Raw genomic sequence first — 12,804 nt, forward strand, 5'->3', positions numbered from 1 at the left:
CTATTAGATGTGTCTGTATCTTTACCGAGTTGCATGGGTGTGTTTTGAAACCAGAGTGCAAATATACAGCTTATATATAAAATATGCACATATCATCTAACAGCAGCTTTCTTTAAATGAGCACCAATAAGCAGTGTTTGCTCTCTTACACTGCAAAGAAACTTAGTATTAAAGACAGATGCAGAATACACAGTGCAACTGAGTGCAGGAGCAGGGTTGAAAGGCAGCATAAGACAACAAGGTGACGGAAGCTGCAAACTGCGGCTGCAGTCAAACTAACCCACATAGCATGCTGCTTGAGTACAGTTTGGATGATTTTCATCGTGTCATAAATCACAAACAAAGAATAACATGAAATTGAGACAACAGCTCAAGGCATCTCAGCATGAAGGAATCAGAGCTGACTAAACATAAACAATACCATTGTCAGGTTTTGCCATCAACGTAATTAAAGCAAGCAAAGCAGCAAGAAAAGCATTTTACCTTCTTTAGGAAAAATTTCTGTAGTTTCTTGTGAGGCAGTTTTATCATCTTTTCTTAGCATTCAGGATAGGGGTCAGACACTGCAAGTACTCGAGCCATTCTGCAGGGGTCTGACACTCTTCATCTTCTCTATTAACTCACGGCAGCCAGCTTAGCTCAACGCGTCACCAGATGCCAGTTCAGCCCAGCAACAGATTAAAAGGCAAGAGCTAGGCTGGATCTCATCTTTGACTCATGCAAAAAAGCTATATACAGACACTCCAGCTCCAGCCAAAGCCTATAGCTATGTTGTCAGCAAGAGGAAGAGAACAGGTATGAGGTCTGCATCTCTTCCTAGAAAATCTGCAAAGTTAAAAAAGGCAATTATTCAGAGGCAAGAATTTACAGGAAAATGAAAGAGGTACCGAGATGCTCAGTATCTTGCTGCTCCTTTCAAACCCTGTGCTAAATACAAAACTCAATTCAGCGTTCAGGACTCTGAAATCTACCCAGCACTGCCTGCTGAGTGCAGTTCGCCACTGTGCACCTGTTAATTGTGCACATTGTATGTGACTCAGCCAAGCACAGGAAAGAGCCTGTCATTTATGTTTTGTTTAAATCACCTGGACACTGATTCCCTTTGAATAATTTTTAGCACAATCTTTATGAAGAAAGGCTACACACAAAGATGCTATAAACAGATACACACGGAGGTATTTATAGAATGTACCAATGCTGAATTTGACTCAGGGCCATAGGAACCAGAGATCATGGGCATTGCTGCCTTCTCTATGGGAATCTCCAAGCAAAATTCATCTCCAGATTTGGAAGGGCAAGGCTCAGGAGCACACCAGTGATGCTACACCTGCTACACCTCCTGGCCCACTGGTGTCCTAAACCAGCAAGGTGATGTAGCACAACTAGATCTGAAATATTGTGTGCACTCCCAATTATGCCAATGGGATGATCCCTATTTTTAAGAAAGCACAACAACACTGAAACAGCTGGTTGAAACATTTAAAATCACTTTATGAGCAAGCTACCTCCAGAAAGTAATATAGTGAATCATAGAATCAACCAGGTTGAAAGAGATCTCAAGATCATCCAGTAGTGAGTATTCAAGTTGTGCTGGGGGAAGTATAGGCTGGATGTTAGAAGGAAGTTCTTGGCAGAGAGAGTGATTGGAATTGGAATGGGCTGCCCAGGGAGGTAGTGGAGTCACCATCCCTGGAGGTGTTCAGGAAAAGACTGAATGAGGCACATAGTGCCATGGTCTAGTTGATTGTCTAGGGCTGGGTGCTAGCTTGGACTGGATGATCTTGGAGGTCTCTTCCAACCTGGTTGGTTCTATGATTCTATGATCTTGCAGCCCTCCTAGCAAATGTATAGCAAGGACAGCATAGCAGCTGCTAACACACATGCACCAGCATCGAAAGGTCTTTATTCATGGTGCTATCAATCTGTGTACTCAAAAAAACAAACCAAACCAACAAACAAAAAAACCACCACCACAGGCTTTCACTCCTCAATATAAAGGAGTGAATTCTTTCCTTTACAGTGAAAAATAAAAACAAATCTATCTATTTAAGATAATGAGAGCTACAGAAAGGAATTTATGCTGCTCTTTTACAGATCATAAATAACTATCTGTTCTCAGGCTACTTTTTTGAACAGGTACTTGAAGATGCAAACTGAGTATATTCTGTCAAGAAGCGTGGGTTGCAGAAAAACTTTCTCTCCCCCCTATTCCTCCAAAGGTTTTCCTCTTCTGTCCCGATACTCCAATTCCAGCTCCTGAAGAGCCGCCTTGAGGGAGAAACGAGGAATTAGAATGAAGAGGATGCAGCCCGATTTTTGGACAGCACTAAACACGTGGTAGCAAATCCAAAGCATTGCCACTGCAAAACAGTACTCCATTCCCCTCCCAAAAAGTAATCACAATGATTTGGGCTTGGAAGTGCCCGCTACAAGCAGGAGCATTTCCATGTGATTTTTCCCTACTATCCTGCTCAAACTCTTAAACCTACCCTCTCTTCTCACACATTCCCAAATACTCAACCCAAAGACAGCTTCCCAGGGGACTGATAGTACAGGCTACTGCCATAAAAACAAGAAAATAAGTTTATTCACAGAACATGTTGCCTTAAGGTCCCCTGAGTTACTCTTTAAGGTGCTCTCAATCAGGAAATTACTCCATCACCTTTATACCAGAAATGAGGGGAGAGGAAAATGAATTCTGTGATTCAGAAGAGAAAAAGAAGCATGGCTACATCACAGTTGGAAAACTTCTAGTTGTAGAAATATTGTAAAGTGAAGTGAGAAGCTTATCCTTTTTCTTGAAACTTGCTATATCTTCAAGCTTAAGGAGTTGCTTGGCTGAGGCTTTTCAGGGATTCATTCCATGGTCTGCTGTGAATTCAGACACTACACTCATGATTTCATGCAGACTGTTCTTTATACTCTGTATTCAGGGTTTTGCAGAATAAAACAGTTCCCCAATAGCTTCTCTGAACTGTATTATAAATGCAAGCCACTTTCAAGTTGATTTCTATTTACAAGTCTTTTTAAAGCAACATCATTATGCTGCAGTTTCTGAAAGTAAATCCTTAGTTTAGCCATTTGCCAATCTTTCCAACTGCCAAAATCCTTTTTTTCAGAGGATTTCTCACAAACTCACAACTCCTGCACTGCCTCCCACTCTGGAATACAAAAACCAGGACACCATGAAGAGGTATGTTTGCAATTCATGATCCTGATGAAATTTTGGTCTACTTCTAACTAAATCTGAGTTATTTAGGACTTTACACTGTGTCTACTGGTTGCAAAACTCACATTAGTTAAAATATGATATAACCTCACCTTATTTCTAATATAGTGAAAGTCTGTACTTCAGTTGGAACATGTAGGGGACACCTCTGCATACATAGGTGACAGGGTGAAAGAGTATAGGGAAGATAAATATCCATAGGTTTTCCTTGCCCTGTTGAATGTAGCTCAGTGGCTATGTTTCACAATCTCCCTACAGCTTCACATTTATACTACTAGGAACATCCCTTGCAGGAGGCAGGGGAAGGGAATGAAATTGATGAACAAGGTGATAGGATAAGGCAAGTTTGCAGGCTGTAGGACTAGACTTCTCTCAATATATGTATAATTCATATGATTACCAAAAGCAACACATATTTGATGATCACAAAATTCTTCCCAATTAAAGTTTGTTCTCCACTTTCTGCTGTATTCATTGGTGAAAACAAAAGAAATTACAGATTCTGACAGTATTCACAGTATATTCTAGTGCAGTAATTGGCTCTTATTTATTGAGATACTGGAACGTGTCCAGAGAAGGGTGACAAAGCTGGTGAGAGGCCTGGAACACAACACCTATGAGGAGAGGCTGAGGGAGCTGGGGGTGTTTAGCCTGGAGAAGAGGAGGCTCAGGGGGAGACCTCATTACTGTCTACAACTACCTGAAGGGAGGCTGTAGCTAGGTGGGGATTGGTCTCTTCTGCCAGGCAACCAGCAACAGAACAAGGGAATAGAGCTCTGGTGTTGTTTAGGCAGCAGGGCACTGTCAGCCATACTGTGACAGCTCGGTTTAGAATGCACCCTGACTTTTTAACCCTGAAACTGAAATCAGGGCTTCCTTGTAAAGATCTAGTGCAATCAGGTGATGATACTCCAGAGAAGAGAATTCACTCATGGACAAGATCATGTACCTTACAAATATTCAAAGAAGTTTGATTTCTGATCACGACATACATTATGAATACTTGCACCTAAGACCCTGACATTTAAAAAAAAATGCCTCTGAACAGAAATGAGACTCAGAGACAATGAATCTTTCCACATAATGGAAGAATATCATGTAAGAAGCCCATATTTTAAAGGAGTTTCATTTCTCATCCACAATAAAGAAAGAGTAACAGAGGTCTAACTGACACAGGAGCAACAAAATAAACAGCAGTGCTTTCCAGACTAGGCTGCATGCCTAGAATTATTTTATTTTCCTGGAATCCCACCTTTACCCCACTATCAATCAGGCTGAGCAGAAGATTAAGGGAACAGCAGGTGTTACTCACGGAGGTGAGATAGGCGTTTGGCAATGATCCCTTACTAGATTCCCCTGTGGAAGCAGCCTTCTGATGCTGCAGGCAATACCCAATAGTGTCTGTCCGTGCAGCAGAAGCCCAAGGTGAGTGACAGAGCTGACAAACTCAGAAATATCTCGAGGACTTCTTCCACAAGTGGGATGGTCATGGAACGATGCTGCCTTCACAGTAGCAGGGGAGAGACAAAATTGCTAGGGTCCCCCAGTCCAGGAAGCAGCCAGGAAGCTGGCTGCTGATATAGTCCAAGAGTGGCCAGTCCAGACGTCGCCAGTGACTCTCTCAAAGGACCCCAGGGCTTGCCATGCCTGCAGGTTTGCACAGAAGGGTGAAAAAGTGGGGAGAACCATCCAAAATCAGGGATGGCATAAAACCCAGAGCCATACAAAAAGGTAAGATCCATCCGAAAGCAGGGAGGGTCCAGTCATGGCAGGAACCTGTTCTGTTGGGCACTCTGTAAAGACAGGGACCTCTCAAGGCGGGAACCTTTTCACCTTCTCCCTTGCTCTATTTCTCTCTCTTTTCTAGACAAAGTGTCCATTTACTATTTTTACTCAGCTCAAAAACCCAGCCAACCACCAGCCGGATTCCAGTGCGGGCTTCCGCATGGGTCAGCCCAAGTGCAGAAAGGTGACTTTTGCTGTTCCCCCTTCAAGCCTGCAGGGCAGGGGGGGAAAGCAGGTTCTGAGCCTTTTTCTCCCATCCAAACCCATGGACGGAGAAGGAGAAGAAAGGAATTTGGGGTACCTGAGGACATTAAGTAACACAGATGACCCACAATGGAGATCTGTGCTTTCTTATGGCTTAGTGAAATAACCCATTCATTGACCTAACAGAGCATTGAATATGGAGAACAGAGCTGATTTGTGTGGAAAGAAGAAATTCTGGAAGGAACTTTGTGAGTTAACAGCAGAATAAGCAACTATGATCATCTGCTAAAACAACTTCTGACTAACATTGCCACGAACTTGTGCCAAATAACCAGGATTTGGCTAAAGCTGATTTTCTGGAAAGGAATTCAGTTCTGACTTAAAAGTTGCAAAATAAGTTTTAAGAAGCTTTAGTTTGTTCCAGTGATCGCACTAAAAAACTTGGAGTGATTTCTAGGTTTGTTTTCAGCCACTGGGGCTAGGGAGATGGTACCAGTTTAAGCTTCCAGTTATAGACTCTTGCATCAGCTCTGTGACTGCCATAATTTCTGAGCTACTGGCAGATGTGATTCACTAAACTGCATGCAAACATTTTTTAATTTGTCATTATTTTATTTTTAATTATAAGAGCTAGTTTGCCCATAATGATTCATTCTTAACTGATAAAACCCCTTTTTTTTTTCCAAACAAGAGAGACCTCTACTGCTGGATAAAGTCACTGCAAGCTTAACAAGCTTATTCTAGAATCACTTAATTGCTCTGGTTACAGGTTATAGCTGTGCACTGCAAGTCAAAGTTCTTGTTACAGAATAGTGGAATGATACTTCTTGGGGGCAGAGGTAGTTATGCACAAGGAGATGAGATAAGGAGACCCTCCCCCACTAAGGCATTTCTTCTCAAAGGGACATCTGATGAAAACAAACACGTGCAGAACCTCACAATGAGCTACCCTTCAAGGCACTGCTGTTTCTCTTTAAAACAAGGTGCTGTAGGTCCAAGCAGCATATTAAAGGATGAAATAGCTGCAACTAAGAAATTTGAGGAGACTTGATGAGTGTATATACCACGTACATCAAAATGCCTCATTGTCGCCCTGCTTTAGATTGACTTGAACTGAGCTCTGTGGTAGCTTAACACAGGTAGGTACAGTATCTCATGGAACATTTTGACTCTGACATTTAAACTGGCAACTATGCCCAGGTGCCACTCTCCCTGTCAGATCCCAGATCCCCATAGTCACTGTGGTCTGCAACTCTGCTTTATCACTATGATAGTGTACAGACTAGGAGTCATCCTGATGGAAAGCACTTGTCCTGTTGGAAAGACTTGGAGTTCTAATGGACAGCAGGTTATCCATGGGACAGCAATGTGCCTTGTGGTGAAGAGGGTCAATGGCATCCTGGGGTGTATCAAGAAAATAGTGTCCAGTAGGTCTAGGGAGGTTCTCCCCACCTCTACTCTGCCCTAGTGAGACCACACCTAGAACACTGTGTCCAGCTTTAGGCTTTCCAGTTCAAGAGAAACACAGATCTGCTGGATAGAGCCCAACAGAGACTACAAAGATGATTGGGAGATTTGAATGTCTCTCTTAAAAATAAAAATTGAGATAATTTGAGCTGTTTAATCTTGAGAGGGGAAGGTTGAGGGGAGTGGATCTTATTAATGCCTATAAATACCTGAGGTCTAGATGTCAAGAGAGAGGTGTCAGTCTCTTTTTGAGTAATAGTAATAGGACAAGGAACAATAGATACAAGCTGGAACACAGGAGATTCCACCTCAACATGAGGAGAAACTTCTTTATGGTGAGGGTGACGGAGCACTGGAACAGGCTGCCCAGAGAGGCTGTGGAGCCTCCTCTGGAGACTTTTAAAACTTACTTGAATGTATTCATGTGTGGCCTGCCCTAGATGATCCTCTTTGGCAGGGAGCTTGGACTAGATGATCTCTGGAGGTCCCTTCCATCCTCTAACATTCTGTGATGTTCCAAACACTATTCAAGAGTTGGCAATGCAGTTACCTAGTTAAAAACCAGCTCTGTCACTTCGCTTGCACCATCCATTCAAATAGCAGACTATGATTTAGGAAGAAACATAGAATGAATCTTTCGTAGATTCATATAATTCTTTTGGTTGGAAGAGACCTCTAAGACTAAACTCAACCATTACCTAATTCTCCCAAGTCTGGTGATAAACCATGTCCTTAGCAACACATCTACGCATATTTTAAACAGTTCCAGGCATGGGGATTCAATAACCTCCCTGGGGAGCCTGTTCCAGTGAAAAAGTTATCCAATCTAAACTTTCACTGGTTCGATTTGAGGCCATTTCTCATCATATCACTTGTTACTACGACAAGAGACTTATCTCTATCTCACTACAACCTCCTTTCAAGCAGAGCAACAAGGTCTCCCTTCAGCCTCCCTTTCTCGAAACTAAACAACCTCAGTTCCCTCAGCTGCATATCATAAGACCTGTTATCCAGACCCTTCACCAGCTTCACCACCCTTCTCAGGACCTGCTGCAAGACCTCAGTGACTGTCTTGTAGTGAGGAGCTCAAACGAGAACACAAGGACCTCGGTTTCTAAAATATCAGGTTCTGCTATCTACTAGAAAGATAAGTCGGGCATAAAACTGAACTGCTTGATGTTAGAACTGATAACTTGCTAAATATCAAAAGTTCTGCAATATCATGCTTTACAAGCAAAGTTGGGGTATGATTCTGCGATCCTAAATTTTACTGACCGTTGCAGGAGCTGCAAGAGCTGACCGTGGCGCTTCACCGAACCTTCACTAGATGTCAGCCTTGCCTGCGGCTCAGCAGGGCTCGGGCAGCCCAGACACAGATCCGGGCGTTCCTGGAGCGCTGCGCCGAGATTTCCCCCCGGACAAACGGGGCTCAGGCTGGCACAGCACCCCATTAACAGCAATTAAAAAAATGCGTTTTCTTCTCCTGGATGAACACTGAGAAATGACATATCTTTTCAAAGCTGAGCTGGTCTTTAAATAGATCCAAGATAAAAAATAAAGGGGAAAAAAAACCTCCACCAGGTAACTGCAATAAGTACAATCTGGTTGTGCTAATTGGAGTGTTTTAATGAGAGAAATTAGATTATAGGCTATGAAAATGAAACGATGGTGATGCCTTCTTCACTCATAGGCTTGCTGAGATGTATAAAAACAAGAATAAAAACATAGGTAAGACAAACCTGCAAAGTCAGTGTCAGCACGTCTGTGTCTCTGTCGCAGGGGGTGCCCTGGGCTTCTTTTTAAGCCTTCTCCTTTCTAACCTGCCAGGCTGATCCTCCAAACTCACCTGGAACGTAAGGCAAACTCTGGGATAAGGTAGAGGAGTGAAAGGGATGTGAAAGAGTGGTTGGGAGCCCCTCCTGGGGACTCTGGTTTCTGGGAGGGCTGTTGTGTTTACATACTACTTTTAACTTGTATATTTCTGTCTATAGTTGTATGTATTGTAAATGTCTGCTTGTATATTGTGCTAAGCTGTAAATATAAAGCTTCTAGTCTGGGTGATTTCACCCGGGGAGGTGGGGGGCAGGTAACACCCAAACAATCACACCAGTTTCTGTAGGGAAACACAGAAACTGGCAGACTTCTGTACTTGTTTTGGGGAACATACTTTCCCAGAAATAAAGGTAAATAAAGTTATTTTGTAAGAAGCAGACCATTTCTTGACTGATTTATGGCTACGGTCCGTCTTCTTGCCTTTTTGGACAGAGACATAGCATACAGGTTTCCCAATCTGCTTATCCTGTTGAATGCTGGCTTGTGGACATGTACATTTTTGCTTTTTCTTCCCTTCCTCATCTGTCAATTTTCTCAAAATCTTTGAAAGCTGAAGTCTAAGTGCCTAGCCCTCTTTCAAGTCTGACTAAGGCTGTCATAGAATCAGCCAGGTTGGAAGAGACCTCCAAGATTATCCAGTCCAACCTAGCACCCAGCCCTAGGCAGTCAACTAGACCATGGCACTAAGTGCCTCAGCCAGGCTTTGCTTCAACACCTCCAGGCACAGCGACTCCACCACCTCCCTGGGCAGCCCATTCCAATGCCAATCACTCTCTCTGCCAACAACTTCCTCCTAACATCCAGCCCATACCTCCGCTGGCACAACTTGAGACTGTGTCCCCTTGTTCTGTTGCTGGTTGCCTGGCAGAAGAGACCAACCCCCACATGACTACAGACTCCCTTCAGGTAGTTGTAGACAGCAATGAGCTCACCCCTGAGCCTCCTCTTCTCCAGGCTGCACACCCCCAGCTCCCTCAGCCTCTCCACACAGGGCTGTGCCCCAGGCCCCTCACCAGCTTTGTCGCCCTCCTGTGGACACATTCCAGTATTGCAACATCTCTCTTGAACTGGGACCAGAACTGGACACAACACTCAAGGTGTGGCCTGACCAGTGCTGAGCACAGAGGAAGAATAACCTCCCTGTCCATACTAATCAAAAGCTAATGGTGGGAATGTACTGTCAGAACAATTACTAGGGTTGCTTCCCTAAGGACAGGATAAAGATCAAATCAGCTCTATTAACCTTGACATCCTTCACCAACAAACTGCTGCATAATTGCTTGCTCACAGGTCACGCAGCCCTCAGAGTATGGGAGTTTTCAATACAACTCTTTAAAATGAGAAGTATTTTTGTTCCCATGGCAACAGATTATAGGCACATCCACACTGCGGTTAGTAGATATGCCTGCAGCTTATTTACTAGATTCAGTGTAGCTAGTTCCAACAAAAAGGTAACAATACATCCAAAGTAGTGTGGTTAACAGTCTTTAGGCACTGAGTACACACTTAATAGCCAAAACTCACTCCACCATCCCTTAGTTATTCCTGGTGCTGAACCTTTCTATTCCACAACTGCAAAATGACCACAATTAGCTAGACAGCAACACCTGGTAAGAAGTTTACATCATGTTATATGAAATAATTACTGCATATTTTACAAAAGTGTAATATATTAAGATAATACACATGAGGTGTACATTGTTGAGGGTTGTTATCTAGTTGGAGGTTCATAACAAGTGGTGTTCCCCAAGAGACAGTACTGGGTTCAGTTCTGTTCAGTATATCCATCAACAGCCTGGGTGAAGGGATAGAGTGTGTACCCTCAGCAAGTTTGATGATGACAAAACTGGGCACATGTGCCTAACAAACCAGAAGGCTGTGCTGCCATCCAGCAGGACCTGGACTTGCTGGAGAGTCGAGCAGAGACTAACTTTATGAATTACAAAAAGAGCAAGTGTAAGGTACCACACCTCGGGAGAAATAACCTCATGTATCAGTACAGGTTAGGAGCTGACCTGCTGGAAAGCAGCTCTGTAGAAAAAGACCTGCAAGTCCTGGTGAACAAGAGAGAATGTCCATGAGCCAACAACATGCTTCTGTGGTCAAGAAGACAAATGATATCCTGGGGTGCATGTAAAGTTTGTCCAGCAGGTCAAGGGAGGTTCTTCTGCCCCTTCTGCTGCACCTTGGTGAGGCCACATGTGGAGCACTGTGCCCAGTTCTTGGCTCCCTAGTTCAAGCAGGATAGCAAACTGCTTGAAAGGGTACACCAAGGGGCTACTGAGAATAGAATAGAACAGAATAGAATAGAATAGAATAGAACAGAATAGAATAGAATAGAATAGAACAGAATAGAATAGAATAGAATAGAACAGAATAGAACAGAATAGAATAGAACAGAATAGAATAGAACAGAATAGAATAGAACAGAATAGAATAGAATAGAATAGAACAACTCTTCTGAAGAAAGGCTGAAGGAATTGAAGCTTTTTAGCTTAGAGACAAGAAGACTGAGGTGAGATCTTACCATGCTTAAAGGGTAGGTGTCAGGAGAATAGGGCCAGTCTTTTTTCAGTGGTGTCCACTGACAGAAGAAGAGGTTATCAGGCATGAAACTGAACATTGGAAGCTCCATCTAAATGCAAGGAGGTTTACTGGCAGACTTTGCAGCATGAGGTTTATGTTTGGACTTCATCTTAGAAGTCTTAAAGATCCATTTCCATCCTAAATGGTCCTATGTAGGAATGTTTAGGGAACAGGCATCACACATAGGCCACTACTAAAAAAAAAAAAAAGAAAAGCATGCAAGAAATATTGAAAGTGTTTCTATATTTTAAACCTACTTCAACTCATTCTACAGTAGCCAGGAGATCTTCAGCTCTAGCCACAGAGGGTGGGGAGCTAAGTGTCTTGGGTTCAAATGCAGGTTCCCAGAGACTCTAATAAATTTAATAGACCCAATGACAATTTATAGAATTTATAGAGTGCCCTCCCCTCTTCCCCCTCCTTTTCCCAAAAGACAGGGAGAGAGAGAAAGGTAGGGGCACCCAAACAAATCAATCTCACTCGATTTGGAAGTTAAAAAGGAAAAGTTTAACCATAACTTAGAAAAAGGTATTTGAGGTAGGGAAGTTTACAAAGGATAAGGAAGGGAAAAACAGCAAAATACAAACAGGGATGGATACAACCCGAGTAGTGTGATGGTGTCTCTGCCTCGTGGCTGCCACGTGGTGTGCTGGTATGCAGTATGAGTGTGTGTGGTCAAGAGGTAGTGAAGGAAAGAGAGGATGAGACAGGAAACTCCTCTGTCTTTTATACCGCAGGAAGTGGGGGGAGTGGGCTAACCATCACCTGGAGTGTGGCCCACCCCTGGGGAGGGGCCAAGACCCCTAGGGTCAGGTTCAGGGTTACTCCCCCAGGAGTGTTAACCCTATGCACTAAGGGTCAGACAGTTTCCAAGAAAATTTCTTGTGCCTATCCCCTTTACACTACCTTGTAAGAACCACTACAATTGCAGCACCAAACCTGGCAAACTGAGGAAGCCAATTTCAAACATGTAGCAAGCACTTTCTCCAGATCCTCCTGAAAGGAATTCAAGTGCAAAGATAAAACATTTCACAGGCAAGAAAAGAAATGAGTTGCCATGCCAACCTACTCTATACACATAGTAGAGCCCAGGGTACAATTATGTAATTAGCATCTATACTACTAGGAAAGTTAAAGATAAAAAACTCAGGCTCCTGAGTTGCCAGTCTAAGAGATTTGAGACTAAATGCATATTTTGGGCTTTCCAAAGCAATGTTGATTTTTCTTTTCCTCAAAGCTGATTGGATAAGTTAGACTGCTTTAAAATAACTGTTTACAGGAAAACTAGTAGAACTCAGTAAAAACAAGGATAAAGAAGAATGATTTCCTACTGATGTAATCAGTCATGACAGTGAATAATTAACAAGTTAAGAGATTGTTAACTTGCTAAGAAGAGATTCTTAACTTGCTAAAAAAGAATCATAAAATCAACCAGGTTGGAAGAGACCTCCAAGATCATCCAGTCCAACCTAGCACCCAGCCCTGTCCCATCAACTAGACCATGGCACAAAGTGCCTCATCCAGGCTTTATTTGAACACCTCCTCTTTTAACAGAGAGGATATTTTGTCAGTCACTGCATTGCCCCCTTCAGCAGACAAATTAAACTATGTGCTTTAGCCAGCATTATTTGTTCAATTACATATCTTCATTGTGCTATTTGATCCGGGCATAATGTAATCACCTTTGATTACAGATATTG

At 42.9% G+C, this 12,804-nt stretch overlaps 1 protein-coding gene across 1 annotated transcript in view; it reads right to left on the reverse strand.

Annotated features, from left to right (window-relative positions):
- Nucleotides 1–12,804, reverse strand: part of RPS6KA2 (ribosomal protein S6 kinase A2) — a 222,899-nt gene that overhangs the window by 193,482 nt on the left and 16,613 nt on the right. The window lies entirely within an intron of this gene.

Source organism: Pogoniulus pusillus, chromosome 18, assembly GCF_015220805.1.
Source record: "Pogoniulus pusillus isolate bPogPus1 chromosome 18, bPogPus1.pri, whole genome shotgun sequence".
NCBI lineage: Eukaryota > Metazoa > Chordata > Aves > Piciformes > Lybiidae > Pogoniulus > Pogoniulus pusillus.